The 22,833-nt window shown below is 40.5% G+C and overlaps 1 long non-coding RNA gene across 3 annotated transcripts in view; it reads left to right on the plus strand.

Annotated features, from left to right (window-relative positions):
* The first annotated feature begins 230 nt into the window (after positions 1-230).
* Positions 231-22,833, plus strand: part of LOC147345934 (uncharacterized) — a 49,269-nt gene continuing 26,666 nt past the window's right edge. Inside the window, exons 1-2 of one of the 3 annotated variants that reach the window (XR_015153739.1) lie at positions 231-419; positions 559-651. This is a non-coding gene — a long non-coding RNA (uncharacterized LOC147345934). Of the gene's footprint in view, positions 420-512; positions 652-22,833 lie in introns of those variants that run through there. The other 2 variants (XR_015153740.1, XR_015153738.1) reach the window with 2 other exon arrangements.

Raw genomic sequence — 22,833 nt, forward strand, 5'->3', positions numbered from 1 at the left:
CTAGTGCGCCGTGGGCCTGGAGTCAGAGGGGCTGTCGGCAGGGGCCCAGGCAGGGCACTGGACTGAGGCACCCCTGCCCGGTGAGTCTGAGTTGGGGGGAGGAAGCACGGATGAAAACTGGGGTCTGGTTGCTAGGTGGCGTGAGGAGGAGTCCAGGAGGAGGGACCTGCAGCACGCTGGGCACCCAGGTGTTTCCATTTCAGGACCTTCCGCAGGCACTTTGCTCTCTCGAGATTCTGCCGGATCTGGCTTCCTCTGAGAAGACCGGCGAAGGTAGCCGTGCCTTGGGTAGGACTCAGCCGTCTCTGAGCCTCTTCTCCACCTTGCTGCATTTCCAGCCTGGCCTCTGCCTGCTCCTCCATCAGGCCCCCACTTACAACCACCAGCCCTCCTTCACCAGGCCCACCCTTGGCCCTCAGGTGACCTTCGTGGTGTTCAAACGCGAGAACATTCCCTGATGGAGGGGCTTGGGTGGAGGGACCCGCCCTCCCCTCGCAGGGTGCTGGCTGTTGGGTTGTTTTTGCAACGAGGAAGCAACACGTTGACGCTATTCTTCAGAGGAAAGACTCCAAGAGTAGGAGTGATATCAACTGGGACGAATTCGAGACACCTCACAGCTGCTGGCAGCAACTACTGGACCCAAGAATGTGGGTGAGTGCCTGCGATTTTTTTTTTTTTTTTCGCTTATATGTGTTTGTTTGCACGTGTTTGTTTCTTTTCCCCCCTACAACCTACTGCAAGAACTGCGTTAAAATGACTAATCCCTAGCTTTTTCTGGATTAGAGCACTCAGTCCACCATGCCTTAGGGCCAGCTGTAACCTGTGTACTCATTAGTACGCCTTGGGTTCTGAGAGTAAGGGCTGTCTTCCCCTTGGGACTGGCTTGTGCTGTGATGAAGGAGATTGGCTGCAACTGGATGGCGGAAGATGGCCAAGGCTGATAACACGAGGTATTTTTTTTTTATCAGGTGGGCTCCCATTCCGTTCTTCTGAATTCCTCTGCCAACCTGACATACCTCATTTTTTGATTTGAGAATTTTGGGTTGCTGCAGATGTTGACCTTTCCAGATATAGGCTTTGTGCCCCTGTAACCTGTGCTGGTATCCTAGGCTTTGGCCCCTGGGTCTCTGGGCATCCTAGAAGGTGATAGGCACCTGGTATTCGTGTGTGAAGTTCTTTCCCCTGACCGAGCATCGCATGATTCTGCCCTTGCACCTCCTTTGGGACAAAGCCTGGTTCCTCCTTTCTGGGACCCTGGGAAGAACCACCACCGCAGTGTGGCTCTGATAGGTGCCATGAGTTAGAGTCTGTTCTGAAGGGTCTGGGTAGAGGCACCCAAATGTCTCATCAACTAGTTGTCTGTTGGCACTATGCTTTACTTAGCTTCTTGCTTTGAGATACCAGATCAAGAGGTTATCTTGTTAACGTGATTGTGGCAAACTTGCTTTGACATGGTATCCTAAGATTGAGCAGAAAAAAGTGGCAATGTGAGGGTGAGAGGGTGGTGGATCCTGACTTGATGTGACACAGCAGCCCACATCTAACACTGAGATTAATTACTCAAGTGGGATCAAGTTTATAGGCAAATAACAATTACAATAATAATTATAAATATTATACATATAAATTATATAATTTTAAAGTATGAACAGTATCATAAATTATGCATCTGTCTAAAAACCAAACAAGCATGTAAGCAGTAAAAAGAAAACAATAGAAAAATTATACAACCCGAACAATAGAGAAAAAACAGAGTAAAAAGTAATTAAAAAAACCCTGTGGACCTGTGTATTATATTAATAAAAACAGATCAAACACTTGTTTACCTGGAGCCTCAGAAGATGAGAAAGAGTGCAGGATTGAAAAGGTATTAAAAAAATATATAGCTGAAAATGTTCCAAATTTGAAAAAAAGATAGTCTACAGATTCAAGAAACTGAGCAAGTCCCCAGTACGATAAGCCCAAAGAAAGACAAACCAAAACATATCATAATAAAAATTCTTCAAGCTAAAAACAAAGAATTCTTTATCAATTACAGAAAAATGACCCCATATCCATAAAGGAAAAATAATTCAAATGACAATGGGTTTCTCATTAGAAATAAGAGGCCAGAGGAAGTGGTACAATTTTCAAGTGCTAGAATTGTCAACCCCAAGTTCTATATCCACTGAAAATATCCACTAGGAATGAAAGGTATATTAGGATATTCTCAGATGAAAAAACAACTGAGAGAATCTGTTCCCAGGAGAACTACTCTACAAGATTGGCTAAAGGAAGTTCTTAAAACAGAAAGTAAATGATGAAAGGAGGAGTCTTAATACCTACCTTATATCTTACACAAAAATTAACTTAAAAAAATCAAGGAGCTACAATTATGAGACTCTTAGAAGAAAACTTAGGAGTAAATCTGTGTGACCTTTAATTTGGCAATGGTTTCTTTTAGTTTTTTGAAAAATTTTATTGGAGTGTAGTGTTGTGTTAGTTTCAGGTGTACAGCAAAAGGAGTCAGTTATGCACATACATATTAATCCTTTTTCAGATTTTTTTTCCCATGTAAGTGATTATAGTATATTGAATAGAGTTCCATGTGCTATACAATAGGTCCTTGTTGATTATCTGTTTTATACATAGCAATGTGTGTATATCAGTCCCAAGTGCCTGATTTATCCCCCCTCCTCCACATTTCCCCTCTGGTAACCATAAGTTTGTTTTTGATATTTGTGAGTCTGTTTCTGTTTTGTAAATAAGTTCATTTGTATAATTTTTAAAAATCAGACTCCATATATGAGTGGTATCAGTTACTTATCTTTCTCTAGCTTCTCTTAGGATGATAATCGCTGCTGCTGCTGCTAAGTAGCTTCAGTCGTGTCCGACTCTATGCAACCCCATAGACGGCAGCCCACCAGGCTCCCCCGTCCCTGGGATTCTCCAGGCAAGAACACTGGAGCGGGTTGCCATTTCCTTCTCCAATGCATGAAAGTGACAAGTGAAAGTGAAGTCGCTCAGCCGTGTCCGACTCTTAGCGACCCCATGGACTGCAGCCCACCAGGCTCCTCCATCCATGGGATTTTCCAGGCAAGAGTACTGGAGTGGGGTGCTATTGCCTTCTCTGTGATAATCGCTAGGTGCATCCATGTTGCTGCAAATGACATTGTTTCATTCTTTTCTATGGCTGCGTAATAGTCCACTGTGTGTGTATACCCCATTTTCTCTATCTGTTCCTCCTTCAGTGGACATTTAGTTTGCTTCCTATTGTAAATAGTGCTGAAGTGAACATAAGGGTGCACATATTTTTTTTTAATTATGTTTTTTTTTCCAAATACATGCCCAGGCGTGGGACTACTGGATCACATGGCAGTTCTATTTTTTCAGTTTTTTAAGGAAGCTCCATACTGTTCTCCACAGTGGTTCTACATCAGTGGTTGTACCAATTTACCTTCCCACCAACACTGTAGGAGGGTCCCCTTTACTCCACATACTCTCTAGCATTTATGGTTTGTAGACTTTTTGATGATGGCCATTCTGACTGATTTGAAGTGATACTTCACTGTAGTTTTGATTTGCATTTCCCTGATAATGATGTTGAGCATCTTTTCATATCCTTTTGGCCATCTGAATGTCTTCTTTGGAGAACTGTTTATTTAGATCTGCCCATTTTTTTGGACTAGATTGTTTTTTGACATAGACTGGCATGAAATATTTGTAAATTTTGGAGATTTTTTCCCTTGTCAGTTGCATCATTTGCAAATATTTTCTCCTATGCTATGGTTTGTCTTTTTGTTTATGGTTTCCTTTGTTATGCAAAAGCTTTTAAGTTTAATTAGGTCCCATTGTTTTGTTTTTATTTTCATTACTCTAGGAAGTATTCTGTGATTTATGTCAGTGTTCTGCCTATGTTTTCCTCTAGGAGTTTTATAGTGTCCATCCTTATATTTAGGTGTGTACTAAATGTATGTTTATTTCTGTGTATCGTGTTAGAGAATGTTCTAATTTCACTTTTTACATGTAGCTGTCCAGTTTTACCAGCACCATTTTTTGAAGTGACTGTCTTTTCTTCATTGTATATTCTTGCTTCCTTTGTCAAAGATAAGTTTCCCATAGGTGTGTGGGTTTATTTTTGGACTTTCTATGCTGTTTCATTGGTCTATATTTCTGTTTGAGGGCCAGTACCATATTGTTTTGATGACTGTAGCTTTGTAGTGTAGTCTGAAGTCAGGGAGACTGATTCCTCCAGTGCCATTTTTCTTTCTCAGGATTGTTATTCGGGATCTTATGTGTTTCCACACAAGTTTTTAAAAATTTTGTTCAAGTTCTGGGAAAAATTCCAATTGGTAATTTTATAGGGATTGCCTTGAATCTGTAGATTGCCTTGGACAGTATAGTCATTTTGACAATATTGAATCCTCCAGTCCAAGAGCATGATATATCTTTTCATCTGTCTGTGTCATCTCCTATCTCTTTCATTAGAATCTTACTGTTTTCAAAGTGCAGGTCTTTTGCCTCTTTCTAGGTTTATTCCTTGGTACTTTATTCTTTTTGATGAGATGGTAAATGAGACTGTTTCCTTAATTTCCCTTTCTGATCTTTCATTGTTAATGTATAGGCATTAAAGAGATTTCAGTGTATCAATTTTATATCCTGCAGCTTTACCAAATTCATTAATGAGTTCTAGTAGTTTGCTGGTAACATCTTCAGGATTTTCTGTGTACAGTATCATGTCACCAGCAAATGGTGACAATTTTTAGTTTGTTCTTCTATAATAAGTCTTGTTCTTTTCCAATTTGGATTTCTTTTTATTTCTTTTTCTTCTCTAATTGCCATAGCTAGGAATTCCAAAACTTATGTTGAATAAAAGTGGCAAGAGTGGACATCCTCATCTTGTTCCTGATCTTAGATGAAATACTTTCCACTTGGCACCATTGGGAATGATGTGGGTTTGTCATAGATGGCCTTTATTATGTTGAGGTAAGTTCCCTCCATGCTCACTTTCTGCAGAGTTTTTGTCATAAATGGGTGTTGATTTTGGTCATAAGCTTTTTCTGCATCAATGAAATGATCATATGGCTCTCGTTCTTCAGTTTTTCATGTAGTATATCACATGAACAGATTTGCAGATATTGAAAAAAAAAAAATCCTTGCATCCCTGGGATAAATCACACTTGATCATGGTGTATGATCCTTTTAATGTATTGCTGAATTTGGATTGTCAGTATTTTGTTGAGTATTTTTGCATCTTGAACACAGATGAGATGCAAAAATACAAAAATACCAACAATCCAAATTCATCAGTGATATTGGCTTGTAATTTTCTTGTGCTTTCTTTGTTTATGGTATCAGGGTGATGGTGGCCTCATAGAATGAGCTTGGAAGTATTCCTTCCTCAGCACTTTTTTTTGAAGTAGTTTCAAAAGGATAGGTATTACTCTCTTCTAAAAGTTTGATAGAATTCACTTGTGTATTCTGGACCTTTGTTTGTTGGAAATTTTTAAGTCACTGTTTCAATTTCAGGACTTGTGATTGGTCTATTGAGGTGCTCCTATATCAGATGCACAATTATTTATGGTTGTTATGTCTTCTTGGATTGATCCCTTGATCGTTATGTAGTGTCCTTCTTTGTATATTGTAACAGTCTTTATATAAAAGTCTGTATTGTCCAATATGAGTGTTGCTGCTCCAGGTTTCTTTTGATTTCCGTTTGCATGATATGCCGTTTTCCATCCCCTCACTTCTGCTCTGTATGTGTTCCTGCTCCACTCTGTATGAGTCTCTTGTAGACAGGATACATGTGGGTCTTGATTCTTCGTATCCATTCGGCCAGTCTATGTCTTTTGTTTGGGGGCGTTTGATTACATTTAAGGCAATTTTTGATATGTATGTTCTGACTGCCATTTTGTTAACCATTTTGAATTTGATTTTTCTAGGGGCTTTTTTTTTTTCCCCTTCCTGTTTTATTCTCTTCTCTTGTGACTTGATGACTGTCTTTAGTGTTGTGTTTGGATTCCATTTTCTCTTTTGTGTGTTTTTCTACAGTAGATTTTTGAAGTTACCATGAGGTTTTAATATAGCAGTTTATACATAGAGAGGATTGTTTTAAGTAGCTAGTCTTTGAATTTCAAATGCATTTGTAGTTATCTGTATTTGTACACTCCTCCTCTCACGATCGCTTGTTTTGACACTGTATTTGTGTGTGGATGTTTTCCCACCACTTTTACGTTTGCCTTTACTGGTGATCTTTCCCATTCACAGTTTCCTATTTCTAGTCGTGGCCTCATTTTCCCACCTAGAGAAGTTTCTTTAGCATTTCTTGTAAAGCTGGTTTGGTGGTACTGAATTCTCCTAGCTTTTGCTTGTTTGTAACACTTTTGACTCCTCTGTCAAATCTAAATGAGAGCTGTGCTGGGTACAGTATTCATGGTTGTAGGTTTTTCCCTTTCATCACTTTTAAATATGTTTTGCCACTCCTTTCTGCCCTACAGAGTTTCTCAGGAGAAGTCAGCTGGTAACCTTATGGGGAGTCCCTTGTATGTTATTTGTTGCTTTTAATATTTTTTGTCTTTAATTTTCGTCTATTTGATTAACATGGGTCTCATTGTACTCCGTCTTTGGTTTATCTTGTATGGGACTCTCTGTGCTTCTTGAACTTGAGTCAGTGTTTCCCTTATCATGTTAGAGAAGTTTCCAGCTATAATCTCTTCAAATATTTTCTCAGGCTGTTTCTCTCTCTCTTCTCCTTCTGGAACCTCTCTAATGTGAATGTTGATGTGTTCTATGTTGTCCCAGAGGTCTCCGAAACATTTCTTTTCATTCTTTTTTCTTTATTTTGTTGCACAGCAGAGATTTCCATCACTCTGACTTCCAGCTCACTTATTGGTTCTTCTGCCCCATTTATTCTGTTATTTCTTTCTTTCTAGTGTATTTTTCATTTCAGTTATTGTTCTTTTCTGTATGTTCATTAGTTCTTCTTGGTCTTTATTAAGGTTATTCTAGGTCTTTATTATTTCTTGTCTCTTCTCAATCTGTGCCTCCATTCTTCTCCTGAGATCTTGGGTCATCTTTACCATTACTACTTTAAATCATTTTCAGGTAAATTGCCTATCTCCATTTCACTTGGTTGTTCTTGTGGGTTTTTATCTTGTTCTTTCATCTGGAACATATTTCTCTGCCATCTCATTTTCCCTAACTTTCTCTGTGGTCTCCTTTTCACAGGCTGCAGGATCATAGCTTCTCTTGCTTTTGGTGTCTGCCCCCTGGCGGGTGAGGTAGGTACTGGTGCTTGTGAGGTTTCTGGTGGGCAGGACTGGTCCCTGCCCACTGGTGGGTGGAGCTGGGTCTTGTTCCTCCTGTGGGCAGGGCCGTGTCAAGGGGTGCCTTTAGAGGTAGCTAGGTGCTCAGGAAGCCTGTTTGTGATGGGTGGGGCTGTGTTTCCTATCTTGCTTGTTGTTTGGTCTGAAGCATTCTAGCACTGGAGCTGCTAGGCTATTGACTAGGGCCAGGTTTTGATGCTGAAATGGCAACCTCACACCAGTCAATATTCTCTGGGGCCTCTGCCACCAGTGTCCTTGGTTGTCCCCTACCAGTAAGCCACAGCTGACCCCTGCCTCCCCAGGAGACCCTCCAAGACTTAGAGGTAGGACAGCCCAGGATCCTATGGAATGGCTAATTTGTGTGGGGGCCCAGCATACATGAAACCTCTGTACCCGCAAGAGTGATGTTTCTGTTTCCCCCAGTCCTGTGGAACTCCCACAGTCAAAACCCACTGGCCTTCAAAGCCAAATATTCTAGAGATTCCCCCTCCCTATGCCAGTCCCTCAGGCTGTGGAGCCTGATGTGTGGGGCTCAGGACTCTTACTCTTTTGGCGAGCCTCTGTGATATAATTATTTTCCAGTTTGCGGGTCACCCACACAGTGGGTATGGGATTTGATTATGTCACAAAAGCGCCCCTCCCACCATTTCATTGTGGCTTCCTCTTTATCTTTTGAAAATCTTTTTTGGTAGGTTCCAGCCTTTGTTCAGTCGTAAGTTGTGATTTTGGTGTTCTCCTGAGAGGAAGTGAGCTCAAGTCCTCTTACTGCACCATCTTGTCGGGAATCAAGGGGCTGCTTTTAGTTTGGATACTTGCTGCCTCTTTCCTTGGTGTGTGCTGGCTGTTATTCCCTTCATCTGGGGTGTGCAGATGTGGCGGCCCTCGCACACTCTCGAGACAGCAGGCGTAGCACTTGGCACCTCCTTGCGGGCCTCGTATAGGCAGCTGTGGCTCACACACTCCTGGAACAGTGGAGGCAGCACTTGGAGCCTGCTGGTGGGTCTCACAGCAGTGTGGGAGGCCTGGGCTGGCCTCTGGATCCTGCAATGATGGTGGCAACTCGCGCCTGTCCCCAGAGCTCCTGTAGGCAGTGTCTTGTTGCTTGAGAGCACTCATGGGGAAAGAAGCTCTTATGATGGTCCTACCCTTCTGCTCATGCACCACCCCCGAAAATGGCACCTGACCTCTCTGGCAGGCCCAGACCTTTCTGAATACACTCTCAGTTGCGACCATCCAGCTTCTTCAGGCTGTTTCTGGTTCTCTCCCTGGTTCCGACCTCTGAAGCCTGAGCTTCAGCTCCGAGCTCCCATCCACACCAACAGACGAGCGTCTCAGTCTGGGGAGTGCAGGGCAGTGCCAACTGACCAGGCAAGTGCCAACCTTGTGTGCTGGTTGCTCTCCATAAACCAGTTGCTACGCTGTCCTCCTAGGGTCTGATGTTCCCTTCCATCCAGGTTGATCTCCCCACTGGTGAGGGGACTTCCCAGGGTATGGGAACCCTCCCTCCTTCACAGCTCTCTCCCTGGGCTGCAGGCTGTCCCGGTTCCTTTCTTTTTCTTTTACCTTTTGTCCTACCCAGTTATGTGGAGGTTTTCTTACCTTTTTGGAAGTCTGAGGTCTTCTGCCAGCGTTCAGTAAATGTTCTGTATGAATTGTTCCACTTGTAGATGTATTTTTAATGTTTTTGTGGGAGAAGGTGAGCTCCACCTTCTACTCTTCTGCCATCTTGATCCCATTGCTCAGCAGTGGTTTCCTAAACATGACACTAAAAGCATAAAGACCAAAGAAAAATAGGTACATTAGATTTTATCAAAGCTTTAAACATTTGTACTTCAAAAGGTACTATCAAGAAAGTGAAAAAATAACGCATATAATGGGAAAAGATTTTAAAATTATACAGCTGATAAGGGACTTGTGTTTATAATATAAAGAACTCTTCCAATTTAGTCATTAAAAAAAAACTGTTAAAAATGGACAAAAAATCTGAATAAACATTTCTCTGTAGAGGATATACAATGGACCAATAATCCACTATAAAGAGTGTCAACATCATTAGTCATCAGAGAAATGCAAAGTAAAATCGCCATGAAATAGCACTCCACACTCACTAGGATGGCTGTTATTAAAAAAAGGCAGATAATAGCAATTGTTAATGGTGTCAAGAAACTGAAAAACTCTTACATTGCTGGTAGCAATGTAAAATTGTGCAACTGCTTTGAAAAATGGTTTGGCAGGTACTCAAAAAAAATAAACATAGAATTATTGTATGACCCAGCAATTTCACTTCTAGAAAAATGTCCCACAAAATTTTGTACATAAATGTTCACAGCTGCATTATTCATAATCAAAAGCGGAAACAACTCAAATGTCTGTTAACTCATGAATGGGTAAATCAAATGTAGTATATCCACACAATGAAATATTATTTGGCAATAGAAAGGAATGAAGTACTGATATATATTACAGCATGGATGAATCTTGAAAATGTAAGCAAAATGAAAGAAGCCAATCAGAAAACACTGTATACTGTAAGATTCCATTTATATAATATCTTCAGAATAGGCAAATCTGTAGAGAGAAAAAGTAGATTAGTGGTTGCTTAGGACTCAAGGAGTGATGGCTAAAGAACTTGGGATTTCTTTCTTAAGTGATAAAAATATTCTACAATTGTGATGGCGGTTGCACAATTTTGTTAATATATTAAAAACTAGTGAATTGTATACTTGCAATGAGTAAATTGTATTATGTGAATTACATTTCAATAAAGCTGTTACCATTTCAATAAAGCTCTTTAGTTTTCTAAATTATGTTTGGTGGTTAAAGCAAAAATTATTACATTTTCTGATGTAGTTCTCAGTATATGTAGAGAAAATAGCTATGACAATCCAAATGTAAACAGGGAACAGTAAAAGGGATCAAAGGGAGGTAACGTTTTTTTTGGTAAGTAAATCACATAAATTTCTCAATGTTCCTATAAAAGTCTTGGACTGCAGAGACTCAGTAATTAATATTCAGTAAACATAGAGAATGTTTGTTTTCACTTCCCTCAGAAACCAGCTCTACAGGCAACTATTTCCTTAATAGTAGAGCTAATTGCGTCCATCCAACAGCCTCCTTTGATCCCCCCAGGAACAAAAAAGTTACATTTCAGGATAAATATCTAGGTTTGAGCATTGTTTTTTCAGGTAATGGCTTTTGAAATTTCAAAAGGGATGAACCCAGGACACACAGACATTTATGTATTGTAAAAGTTGAGAATTGGGCTTATTTGGATCCTTGAGATATTTACTTCAAAGTGTTGGAGTTAAGACATTTCCAAGGAGACTCTCAGAAAGGGAGAGATGTAGCTGCTCTTTCTGCATGTTAAATGGCCAAAATTCACTCCTCTGTGTTTCTCACTTATAATGTAGACTTTGCATGTGTCTTTATTTTTTTAATATAAATTTATTTATTTTAATTGGAGGCTAATTACTTTACAATATTGTATTGGTTTTGTCATACATCAACACGAATCTGCCACAGGTGTACACATGTTCCCCATCCTAAACCCCCCTCCCACCTCCCTCCCCATACCATCCCTCTGGGTCATCCCAGTGCACCAGCCCCGAGCATCCTGTATCATTCATCGAACCTGGACTGGCAATTCGTTTCACATATGATATTATACATGTTTCAATGCCATTCTCCCAATCATCCTACCCTCACCCTCTCCCACAGAGTCCAAAAGACTGTTCTATACATCTGTGTCTCTCTTGCTGTCTCACATACAGGGTTATCATTACCATCTTTCTAAATTCCATATATATATATATATGCGCGTTAGTATACTGTATTGGTGTTTTTCTTTCTGGCTTACTTCACTCATGTATAATAGGCTCCAGTTTCATCCACCTCATTAGAACTCATTCAAATGCATTCTTTTTAATGGCTGAGTAATACTCCATTGTGTATGTGTACTACAGCTTTCTTATCCATTCGTCTGCTGATGGACATCTAGGTTGCTTCCATGCCCTGGATATTATAAACAGTGCTGCGATGAACATTGGGGTACATGTGTCTCTTTCAATTCTGGTTTCCTCGGTGTGTATGCCCAGCAGTGAGATTGCTGGGTCATATGGCAGTTTTATTTCCAGTTTTTTAAGGAATCTCCACACTGTTCTCCATAGTGACTGTACTAGTTTGCATTCCCACCAACAGTGTAAGAGGGTTCCCTTTTCTCCACACCCTCTCCAGCATTTATTGCTTGTTGACTTTTGGATAGTAGCCATTCTGACTGGCATGAAATTGTACCTCATTGTGGTTTTGATTTGCATTTCTCTGATAATGAGTGATATTGAGCATCTTTTCATGTGTTTGTTAGCCATCTGTATGTCTTCTTTGGAGAAATGTCTGTTTAGTTCTTTGGCCCATTTTTTGATTGGGTCATTTATTTTTCTGGAATTGTCTTTTCACCTTGCTTATAGTTTCCTTTGTTGTGCAGAAGTTTTTAATTTTAATTAGGTCTCATTTGTTTTTGCTTTTATTTCCAATATTCTGGGAGGTGGGTCATAGAGGATCCTGCTATGATTTATGTCGGAGAGTGTTTTGCCTATGTTCTCCTCTAGGAGTTTTATAGTTTCTGGTCTTACGTTTAGATCTTTAATCCATTTTGAGTTTATTTTTGTGTATGGTGTTACAAAGTGTTCTAGTTTCATTCTTTTACAAGTGGTTGACCAGTTTTCCCAGCACCACTTGTTAAAGAGATTGTCTTTTCTCCATTGTATATTCTTGCCTCCTTTGTCAAAGATAAGGTGTCCATAGGTGCAAGGGTTTATCTCTGGGCTTTCTATTTTGTTCCGTTGATCTATATTTCTGTCTTTGTGCCAGTACCATACTGCCTTGATGACTGTGGCTTTGTAGTAGAGCCTGAAGTCAGGCAGGTTGATTCCTCCAGTTCCATTCTTCTTTCTCAAGATTGCTTTGGCTATTCGAGGTTTTTTGTATTTCCATACAAATTGTGAAATTATTTGTTCTAGCTCTGTGAAGCTTGATAGGTTGGTAGCTTGATAGGGATTGCATTGAATGTATAAATTGCTTTGGGTAGTATACTCATTTTCACTATATTGATTCTTCCAATCCATGAACATGGTATATTTCTCCATCTATTAGTGTCCTCTTTGATTTCTTTCACCAGTGTTTTATAGTTTTCTATATATAGGTCTTTTGTTTCTTTAGGTAGATATAGTCCTAAGTATTTTATTCTTTTCATTGCAATGGTGAATGGAATTGTTTCCTTAATTTCTCTTTCTGTTTTCTCATTATTAGTGTATAGCAATGCAAGGGATTTCTCTGTGTTGATTTTATATCCTGCAACTTTACTATATTCATTGATTAGCTCTAGTAATCTTATGGTGGAGTCTTTATGGTTTTCTATGTAGAGGATTATGGCATCTGCAAACAGTGAGAGTTTTACTTCTTCTTTTCCAATTTGGATGCCTTTTATTTATTTTTCTGCTCTGATTGCTGTGGCCAAAATTTCCAAAACTATGTTGAATAGTAGTGGTGAAAGTGGGCACCTTTGTCTTGTTCCTGACTTTAAGGGAAATGCTTTCAATTTTTCACCATTGAGGATAATGTTTGCTGTGGGTTTGTCATATATAGTTTTTATTATGTTGAGGTATGTTCCTTCTATTCCTGCTTTCTGGAGAGTTTTTATCATAAATGGATGTTAAATTTTGTCAAAGGCTTTCTCTGCATCTATTGAGATAATCATATGGCTTTTATTTTTCAGTTTGTTAATGTAGTGTATTACATTGATTGATTTGTGGATTTTGAAGAATCCTTGTATCCCTGGGATAAAGCCCACTTGATCATGATGTATGATCTTTTTAATGTGTTGTTGGACTCTGATTGCTAGAATTTTGTTAAGGATTTTTGCATCTATGTTCATCAGTGATATTGGCCTGTAGTTTTCTTTTTTTGTGGCATCTTTGTCAGGTTTTGGTAGAATGAGTTTGGAAGTTTACCTTCCTCTGCAATTTTCTGGAAGAGTTTGAGTAGGATAGGTGTTAGCTCTTCTCTAAATTTTTGGTAGAATTCAGCTGTGAAGCCGTCTGGAGCTGGACTTTTGTTTGCTGGAAGATTTCTGATTACAGTTTCAATTTCTGTGCTTGTGATGGGTCTGTTAAGATTTTCTATTTCTTCCTGGTCCAGTTTTGGAAAGTTGTACTTTTCTAAGAATTTGTCCATTTCTTCTAAGTTGTCCATTTTATTGGCATATAATTGCTGATAGCAGTGTCTTATGATCCTTTGTATTTCTGCGTTGTCCTTTGTGATCTCTCCATTTTCATTTCTAATTTTATTGATTTGATTTTTCTCCCTTTGTTTCTTGATGAGTCTGGCTAATGGTTTGTCAATTTTATTTATCCTCTCAAAGAACCAGCTTTTGGCTTTGTTGATTTTTACTATGGTCTCTTTTGTTTCTTTTGCATTTATTTCTGACCAAAATTTTAAGATTTCTTTCCTTCTACTAACCCTGGGGTTCTTCATTTCTTCCTTTTCTAGTTGCTTAGGTGTAGAGTTAGGTTATTTATTTGACTTTTTTCTTGTTTCTTGAGGTATGCCTGTATTGCTATGAACCTTCCCCTTAGCACTGCTTTTACAGTGTCCCACAAGTTTTGGGTTGTTGTGTTTTCATTTTCATTCGTTTCTATGCATATTTTGATTTCTTCTGTGATTTGTTGGTTATTCAGCAGTGTGTTGTTCAGCCTCCATATGTTGGAATTTTTAATAGTTTTTCTCCTGTACTTGAGATCTAATCTTACTGCATTTTGGTCAGAAAAGATGCTTGGAATGATTTCAATTTTTTTGAATTTACTAAGGCTAGATTTATGGCCCAGGATGTGATCTATCCTGGAGAAGGTTCTGTGTGCACTTGAGAAAAAGGTGAAATTCATTGTTTTGGGGTGAAATGTCCTATAGATATCAATTAGGTCTAACTGGTCTATTGAATCATATAAAGTTTGTGTTTCCTTATTAATTTTCTGTTTAGTTGATCTATCCATAGGTGTGAGTGGGGTATTAAAGTCTCCCACTATTACTGTGTTATTGTTAATTTCCCCTTTCATACTTGTTAGCATTTGTCTTACATATTGCAGTGCTCCCGTGTTGGATGCATATATAATTGTTATATCTTCTTCTTGGATTGATCCTTTGATCATTATGTAGTGTCCTTCTTTGTCTCTTTTCACAGCCTTTGTTTTAAAGTCTATTTTATCTGATATGAATATTGCTACTCCTGCTTTCTTTTGATCTCTATTTGCATGGAATATCTTTTTCCACCCCTTCACTTTCAGTCTGTATGTGTACCTTGTTTTGAGGTGGGTCTCTTGTAGACAACATATATAGGGATCTTGTTTTTGTATCCATTCAGCCAGTCTTTGTCCTTTGGTTGGGGCATTCAACCCATTTACATATAAGGTAATTATTGATAAGTATGATCCCGTTGCCATTTACTTTATTGTTTTGGGTTTGAGTTTATATTCCCTTTTTGTGTTTCCTGTCTAGAGAAGATTCTTTAGCATTTGTTGGAGAGCTGGTTTAGTGGTGCTGAATTCTCTCAGCTTTTGCTTGTCTGTAAAGCTTTTGATTTCTCCTTCATATTTGAATGAGATCCTTGCTGGGTACAGTAATCTGGGCTGTAGGTTATTTTCTTTCATCACTTGAAGTATGTCCTGCCATTCCCTCCTGGCCTGAAGAGTTTCTATTGAAAGATCAGCTGTGATCCTTATGGGAATCCCCTTGTGTGTTATTTGTTGTTTTTCCCTTGCTGCTTTTAATATTTGTTCTTTGTGTTTGATCTTTGTTAATTTGATTAATATGTGTCTTGGGGTGTTTGACCTTGGGTTTATCCTGTTTGAGACTCTCTGGGTTTCTTGGACTTCGGTGATTATTTCCTTCCCCATTTTAGGGAAATTTTCAACTATTATTTCCTCAAGTATTTTCTTATGGTCTTTCTTTTTGTCTTCTTCTGGGACTCCTATGATTCGAATGTTGGGGCATTTAACATTGTCCTAGAGATCTCTGAGATTGTCCTCATTTCTTTTAATTCATTTTTCTTTTTTCTTCTCTGATTCATTTATTTCTACCATTCTATCTTCTACCTCACTAATCCTATCTTCTGCCTCCATTATTCTTCTATTTGTTCCCTCCAGAGTGTTTTTGATATCACTTATTGCATTATTCATTATATATTGACTCTTCTTTATTTCTTCTAGGTCCTTGTTAAACCTTTCTTGCATCTTCTCAATCCTTGTCTCCAGGCTATTTATCTGTGATTCCATTTTGTTTTCAAGATTTTGGATCATTTTCACTATCATTATTTGGAATTCTTTATCAGGTAGATTCCCTATCTCTTCCTCTTTGGTTTGGTTTGGTGGGCATTTATCCTGTTCCTTTACCTGCTGGATATTCCTCTGTCTCTTCATCTTGTTTATATTGCTGTGTTTGGGGTGGCCTTTCTGTATTCTGGCAGTTTGTGGAGTTCTCTTTATTGTAGAGTTTCCTCACTGGGGGTGGGATTGTATGGGTGGCTTGTCAAGGTTTCCTAGTTAGGGAAGCTTGTGTCGGTGTTCTGGTGGGTGGAGCTGGATTTCTTCTCTGTGGAGTGCAATGAAGTGTCCAGAAATGAGTTATGAGATGTCAGTGGGTTTGGAGTGACTTTGGGCAGCCTGTATATTGAAGCTCAAGGCTATGTTCCTGTGTTGCTGAAGAATTTGCATGGTATGTCTTGCTCTGGAACTTGTTGGCCCTTGGGTGGTGCTTGGTTTCAGTGTAGGTATGGAAGTGTTTGATGAGCTCTTGTTGATTAATGTTCCCTGGAGTCAGGAGTTCTCTGGAGTTCTCAGGATTTGGACTTAAGCCTCCTGCTTTTGGTTTTCAGTCTTATTTTTACAGTAGCCTCAAGACTTCCCCATCTATACATCATCATTGATAAAACATCTAGGTTAAAGATGAAAAGTTTCTCCACAGTGAGGGACACCCAGAGAGGTTCACAGAGTTACATGGAGAAGAGAAGAGGGAGGAGGGAGATAGAGGTGACCAGGATGAGATGAGGTGGAATCAAAAGAGGAGAGAGCAAGCTAGCCAGTAATCACTTCCTTATGTGCGCTGCACAGTCTGGACCACTCAGAGATGTTCATGGAGTTACACAGAGAAGAGAAGATGGAGGAAGGAGACAGAGGTGGCCAGGAGGATAAAGGGGGGGAATCAAAAGGAGCGTGACAGATCCAGCCAGTAATCAGTTCCCTAAGTGTTCTCCACAGCCCGGAACTCACAAAGAGATTCACAGAGTTGGGTAGAGAAGAGGAGGAGGAGGGAGGAGATAGAGGTGACCTGGTGGAGAAAAAGGAGAGTCCAAAGCGAGAGAGAGCAGTCAAGCCAGTAATCTCGCTCCCAAGTAACAATGAGTACTGAAGACTGGGTTCTTAAAGGTACAGCAATTGATAACAAATACCAAAAAGCAAAGATTAAAAATCTAGAGTAGAGGTTGGATTTTCAAAGATACAATATTAAAGAAAAAAAAAGTCACAAAAATTATAAAATATATGAAGTTTGCTTTAAAAAAACAGGGTCTCTCTCTCTTTTTTTTTTTTTTTGCAAAGTAATAGTAGGTTATAAAAACGAAAAAGGAGTAATAGAGGACTTAAAAATAAAAAAAATTAAAGAATGATAGTAAAAATAGTACAAATATATCTAGGACTTTCTCTGGTATTGTTGTGGGCAGTGTGGGGTCAGTTCATTTTCAGATAGTTCCTTGATCCAGCTTATATTTCTCAAGATCTATAGGCCCTTTCCTATGTAGTTGGTACTAACTACAGGGTTTTAATCTATTGCACCTGTCACTTCCAAGGCGGTTCCCTCCGTTTTAGCGTCTTCTGTTTGCTGGTCTCTTCAGTGTCTGATTTCCGCCCTGACACAAGGGGGCGGTGGTGGACACTTTTTTAGGCTCACTTGTTCAGTCGTGCTGTGGGAAGGGAGGGACAAATAACACTGGCGTGTGCTTGCAGTGTCTCGGCCACACTGGGATTGCCCCCGCTCACAGCGTGTGTGCTTTCTCTGTCTACACTGCTTAGGCTCTAGGTTGCTCTGCCGGGAACTATCCAAGGCTGGCCCTGGGCTGCATGCACCTCCCAGGTCTAAGCTGCTCAGGTTCAGGCACTTGGGTAGTCCTCAGAGACGCAGACTCGGTTGGGCCTGCGTTTTGTGCCCTTCCCAGGTCCAAGCAGCTCAGGTGACCAGGTGTTTGGCAAGTGCAGTCGCTGTGACTTATTGCCTACCCCATCCCTGCCGCTCGGTTTTCTGGGTGTACAACCGGCACACCTTCTCAGGCAGATGTTGACCGTCCAGAATCCCAAGAAGTCTTGGTTAGCAACGAAGCCTGCTTGCAGTTTGGTAGATAATGCCTCTTTGGGGCTGCGATTGCCCCCTTCCGGCTCTGGCTGCCCTCTCCTGCCTGTCACCGGAGGGGGATGGCTGGTCTGCAGCTGGCTAGCTCTTCTCAGTCCTTTGTTCTGTGAGTGGGCCTGGCGGTGTCTTAGGTTAGGGCTTTTCGCGTGGTAGCTATCCCACAGTCTGGTTTGCTAGCCCATGTTAGTTCGCTCAGATTGCGCTTGGGGCATTCAGGCCAGATCCTTACTCTAAGCAATTCAGCCCGTGCCTCCGTGCCCAGGCCCCGCTTGCTAGTGGTGATGCAGGTGTCTGTGCTGCTTCTCCGCTGGGCACGTAATCTGTGGGTTTTAATTAATTAATTAATTATTTTTTTTCCTCCCGGTTATGTTGCTCTCTGTGGTTCCAAGGCTCACCACAGACTCGGCAGTGAGAGTGTTTCCTGGTGTTTGGAAACTTCTCTCTTTTTTAAGACTCCCTTGCCAGGATGGAGCTCCATCCCTACCTCTTTTGTCTCTCTTTATCTTTTATGTTTTTTCTTACCTCCTTTCGAAGACAATGGGCTGCTTTTCTGGGTGCCTGATGTCCTCTGCCAGCATTCAGAAGTTGTTTTGAGGAATTTACTCAGCATTCAAATGTTCTTTTGATAAATTTGTGGGGGAGAAAATGGTCTCCCCTTCCTATTCCTCTGCCATCTTAGGACTGCCCCACCCTGCATGTGTCTTTGTATTTGAGCTGGCTCTCATCGTATTGACCTGACTTTCATTGTGGATACAGGAGAAGCACATGCTTGTTATTTTTGGTCAATAATAAGAAATCTAATCCTGATCTAAAAATCTCATGTGTACATTCAGGACACAAAGAGAATGAGTGTTAAAAACATAATGCTTCACTTGAACTGAAAAATGTTAACCTCATATAAATAGTATCTTGAGCAAACTGTTTAAAAAAATACTATACAAAAAAGTGCATTAAAAAACTATAAGAAATTAAAAACTCTAGAAAAGCAGAGACATTATTTTGCTGGCAAAGTCCATCTAGTCAAAGCTATGATTTTTCCAGTAGTCATGTATGGATGTGAAAGTTGGACCATAAAGCTGAGTACCGAAGAATTGAGGATTTTGAACTGTGGTGTTGGAAGAAGACTCTTGAGCATCCCTTGGATTGCAAGGAGATCCAACCAGTCCATCCTAAAGGAAATCAGTCCTGAATATCCATCAGAAGGACTGATGCTGAAGCTCCAGTACTTTAGCCACCTGATGCAAAGAACTGTCTTACTGGAAAACATTCTGATGCTGGGAAAGATTTAGGGCAAGAGGAAAAGAGGGCAACAGAGGATGAGATGGTTGAATGGCATCATCAACTCAATGGACATGAGTTTGAGCAAACTCCAGGAGATAGTGAAGAACAGGAAAGCCTGGCGTGCTTCAGTGCATGGGGTCACAAAGAGTCTGAGGACACTACTGAGTGACTGAACTGAAGTAACAGTGGAAGTCTGAGACCTACAGGATGGAATTCTGGTTTCCAGTTCCGCATGCAAGGAACTTGAAAGTCACCATCCATTCTAACAATGTATAAAAAGCTAAATGGGCTGGAAAGTCAACACTTCTTCTTGGATCCATAGAAGGAGGAGAACAGGGCAAACCACTGCCCCAAGATTGAAGAGTCAGGTGAATACAGGAAGTTGCAGTTTACCCCTGCTCACCAGAGGAGTAGACTCATGAGCAAAATTCACTGCAGGATCCGGTGACAGGATAGGAAAATCTGAACTGTGATTGCTGGAGGCTCAGGGTGGACAAATCTGAGAGTTAAAAAGTCCAGGGCACCCAGGCACGGAGGGACCACCACAATACTGTGAGATTCACCCTCAGGAGCTCAATCAGATCCCCACAGTAAATATCAGAGAAAAATTACCTCAGGGCATCTGGCACAAGGGGAAAAGAAACCATTTTGAAATAGGCCAAGAAATCTGTTCTTAAGAAGACCTACCCTTAGGGGAAACTAACAAGTTATTTTATAGAATATCAACAAGCCGATTCTGAAGTTCATATGGAGAGACAACAGACTAAAACAGCCAGCACAAAATTGAAGGAGAAAACCAGTATTGGGGGACTGATTCCACCTGACTCCAAGACTTATTATATACCTACGATACTTAAGAGAGCAGGATATTGGTGACAGATAGACAGATCAAAAGCCCGGAAATAGAGATCCGTAAGTATGGTCAACTAATCCTTGACAAAGAAGCAAAGGCAATACGATAGTCTCTTCGATGGTTGATGCTAGAACAACTGGATATCTACATACAAAATAAAATGAACCTGGACCCAGACCTTACACCCATCACATAAGTTAACTTAAAGTAGATCATGGATCTGTTCTATTTTGTAATTTTACTTATTTATTTTTAGCCATGCTGAGTCTTCGTTGCTGCGTGGGCTCTTCTCTAGTTGCGGCGAGTGGGGTTGCTCTCTAGTTGCGGTGCACGAGCTTCTCATTGCGGTGGCTTCTTCTGTTGTGGAGCTTAAGCTCTAGGGCATGTGGTCTTTGGTAACTACAGCACATTGGCTCAGTAGTTGCAGCTCTTGGGTTCTAGAACATAGGGCTCAGCAGTTGTGGCTCTTGGATTCTAGAGCACAGGCTCAGTAGCTGTGGCCCGTGGGCTTAGTTGCTCTGTGGCCTGTGGGATCTTCCTGGTCAGGGATTGAACCTGTGTCTCCTTCATTGACAAGCAGGTTCTTTACCACTGAGCCACCAGAAAAACCCTGGGTCATAGTTCTAAATGTAAAATGCAAAACTGTAAACCTCCTAGAAAATAGCATAAGAGAAAAACCTATGTTATTTGGATAGGTTTATAGACTTTGGATATTGTGGTGCCTTTTTTAGGTAGAACGACAAATACATGATCCATGAAAAAAATAATTGGTAAGTTGGACTTCATTAAAGTTTAGAAACTTCTGCTCTGTGAAAGATAGTATCAAGAAAATGGGAAGACAAGACATAGACTGGGAGAATATATTTGCAAAAGACACATCTAGTAAAGGACTATTATCCAAAATATAGAAAGAGGATTTCCCTGGTGGTCCCGTGATTAAAACTTTGCCTTACAATGCAAGAGGTGTGGTTTCAATCCCTGGTTGGGGAGCTGGGATCCCACATGCCTCACGACTAAAAAACCAGAACATAAACAATATAGGCAATATTGTAATAAATTCAATAAAGACTTTAAAAAATGTCTTAAAAACATAGAAAGAACTCTTAAACTATACAGGTAGCACACAAAAAAAGAAAACCTGTAGATCAATATCCGTCATGGATAAAAATTCCAAAAACTTAACAAGACATTAGCAAGCAGAAATCACTAATCTGTAAAAGAATTCTACGCCGTGACTAAATGGGATTTATTCCAGTGATGGAGTGCTAATTACATATTTGAAAACAGTGTAATACACCCTTGTGTTTGTTTCTTATTGCTGTCATAACAACACAAACTAGTGGCTTAAAAGCACAGATTTGTTGTCTTACAGTCCTAGAGGCCAGAAGTCCAAACATGGGTTTTACCGGCTTAAAATCAAGATATTGGTAGGGCTATTTTCCTTTCTGGAGATTTGTGGGAATAATTTTTTTTCACCTCTCCTAGCTTCTAGGGGCTGCTGGCATTCTTGGCCCATGGCCCCCTTTCATCTTCAAAGCCAGCAATGTCCAGTTGAGACTTTCTTACATTGCTCTAACACAGACTGCTGCCTCCCTGCTTTGCACTGAAGGAGGCTTGTGATTGCATTGGGACCACCCAGATATTCCAGGATTATTTCCCCATCTCAAGGTGAGCTGATGAGCACCCTTAAATCCACCTGCAAACTTAATTCTCCTTGGCGAAGTAAGTGAATGTAGCCACGGGTTCCAGGGATTAGGACATGGTCCTCTTTGGCAGTCATCTTCTTGCCTGCCTGTAATTAGCCCTCTCATTGCCTGCTTTTGGGGCCTGTCTTGGGCTTTTTTCCTTCACCTAAGTATTCCCTGTCCACACTGCCCTGCTAATCAGCTCGCTGACCTTGTTTCTCTCCCAGGGCCTCTCCCCTGCCCGCTTGCCCCGTAGCTTGCTCTTTAGTATCTTTCAGGCTTTGGTCAAATACTCCTTTTTGAGGTCAGCTGACCACCTGCTGTTGGATGGCTCCTTTTGCCTTGTCAGCTCTTTCAGTTTTCTTCAAGGCACATTCTTTATTTTGTTTCACTTGACTTTTTATGTGTCTCCCACCCTCCTTTCTCCTGTGAATTCTGTGAAGGTGGGGAGTTTGCATTGAGTCCCTGAATGGTGTGGGACGTAGGTGAAACTCTCAGTGTATATTTGGTGAATTAACAAATGACAGTCATCTGCAAATCATGAGAACAAATTGCTGTTCTTGATGACATTCTTGCCTCCTTTCTGTTTCATGACCTAATGTATTGCCAAAACTTCCGGAACACTGTTAAGTGGTAATGGTGATAGCAGGCATCCTTCTTTTGTTTGATTTAAATAACAAAGTCTCTAGGGTTTTATCGTTAAATATAAATTTGGCTTTTGGTTTGGAAAAATATAAGTTAAAGTACAAGAGTACTTCAAACCAAACATGTTAAACACTTGTTTTGCAACAAGTGTTTCAGTTCAGTTCAGTCGCTCAGTCGTGTCCGACTCTTTGCAACCCCCTGAATCGCAGCACGCCAGGCCTCCCTGTCCATCACCAACTCCCGGAGTTCACTCAGACTCATGTCCATCGAGTCAGTGATGCCATCCAACCATCTCATCCTCTGTCGTCCCCTTCTCCTCCTGCCCCCAATCCCTCCCAGCATCAGAGTCTTTTCCAATGAGTCAACTCTTCGCATGAGGTGGCCAAAGTACTGGAGTTTTCAGCTTTAGCATCATTCCTTACAAAGAAATCCCAGGGCTGATTGGCTTACTAGTAATGTTTTATCAGCCATCTACTGTCCAATACATTCATAGCTTTTCTCTCAAACCTCAGTTAAATTTTGAGACAATCCCAACTAAGTTGAAATGAATGCTTCTTTTAATATAATGGTGAATTCTTTCTGTTTATCTTCTGTTTGGGAGTTTTGAATCTGCAATCAT

Source organism: Bos grunniens, chromosome 24, assembly GCF_055505025.1.
Source record: "Bos grunniens cultivar Pamir isolate PY7600 chromosome 24, Bosgru_T2T1.0, whole genome shotgun sequence".
Taxonomy (NCBI): domain Eukaryota; kingdom Metazoa; phylum Chordata; class Mammalia; order Artiodactyla; family Bovidae; genus Bos; species Bos grunniens.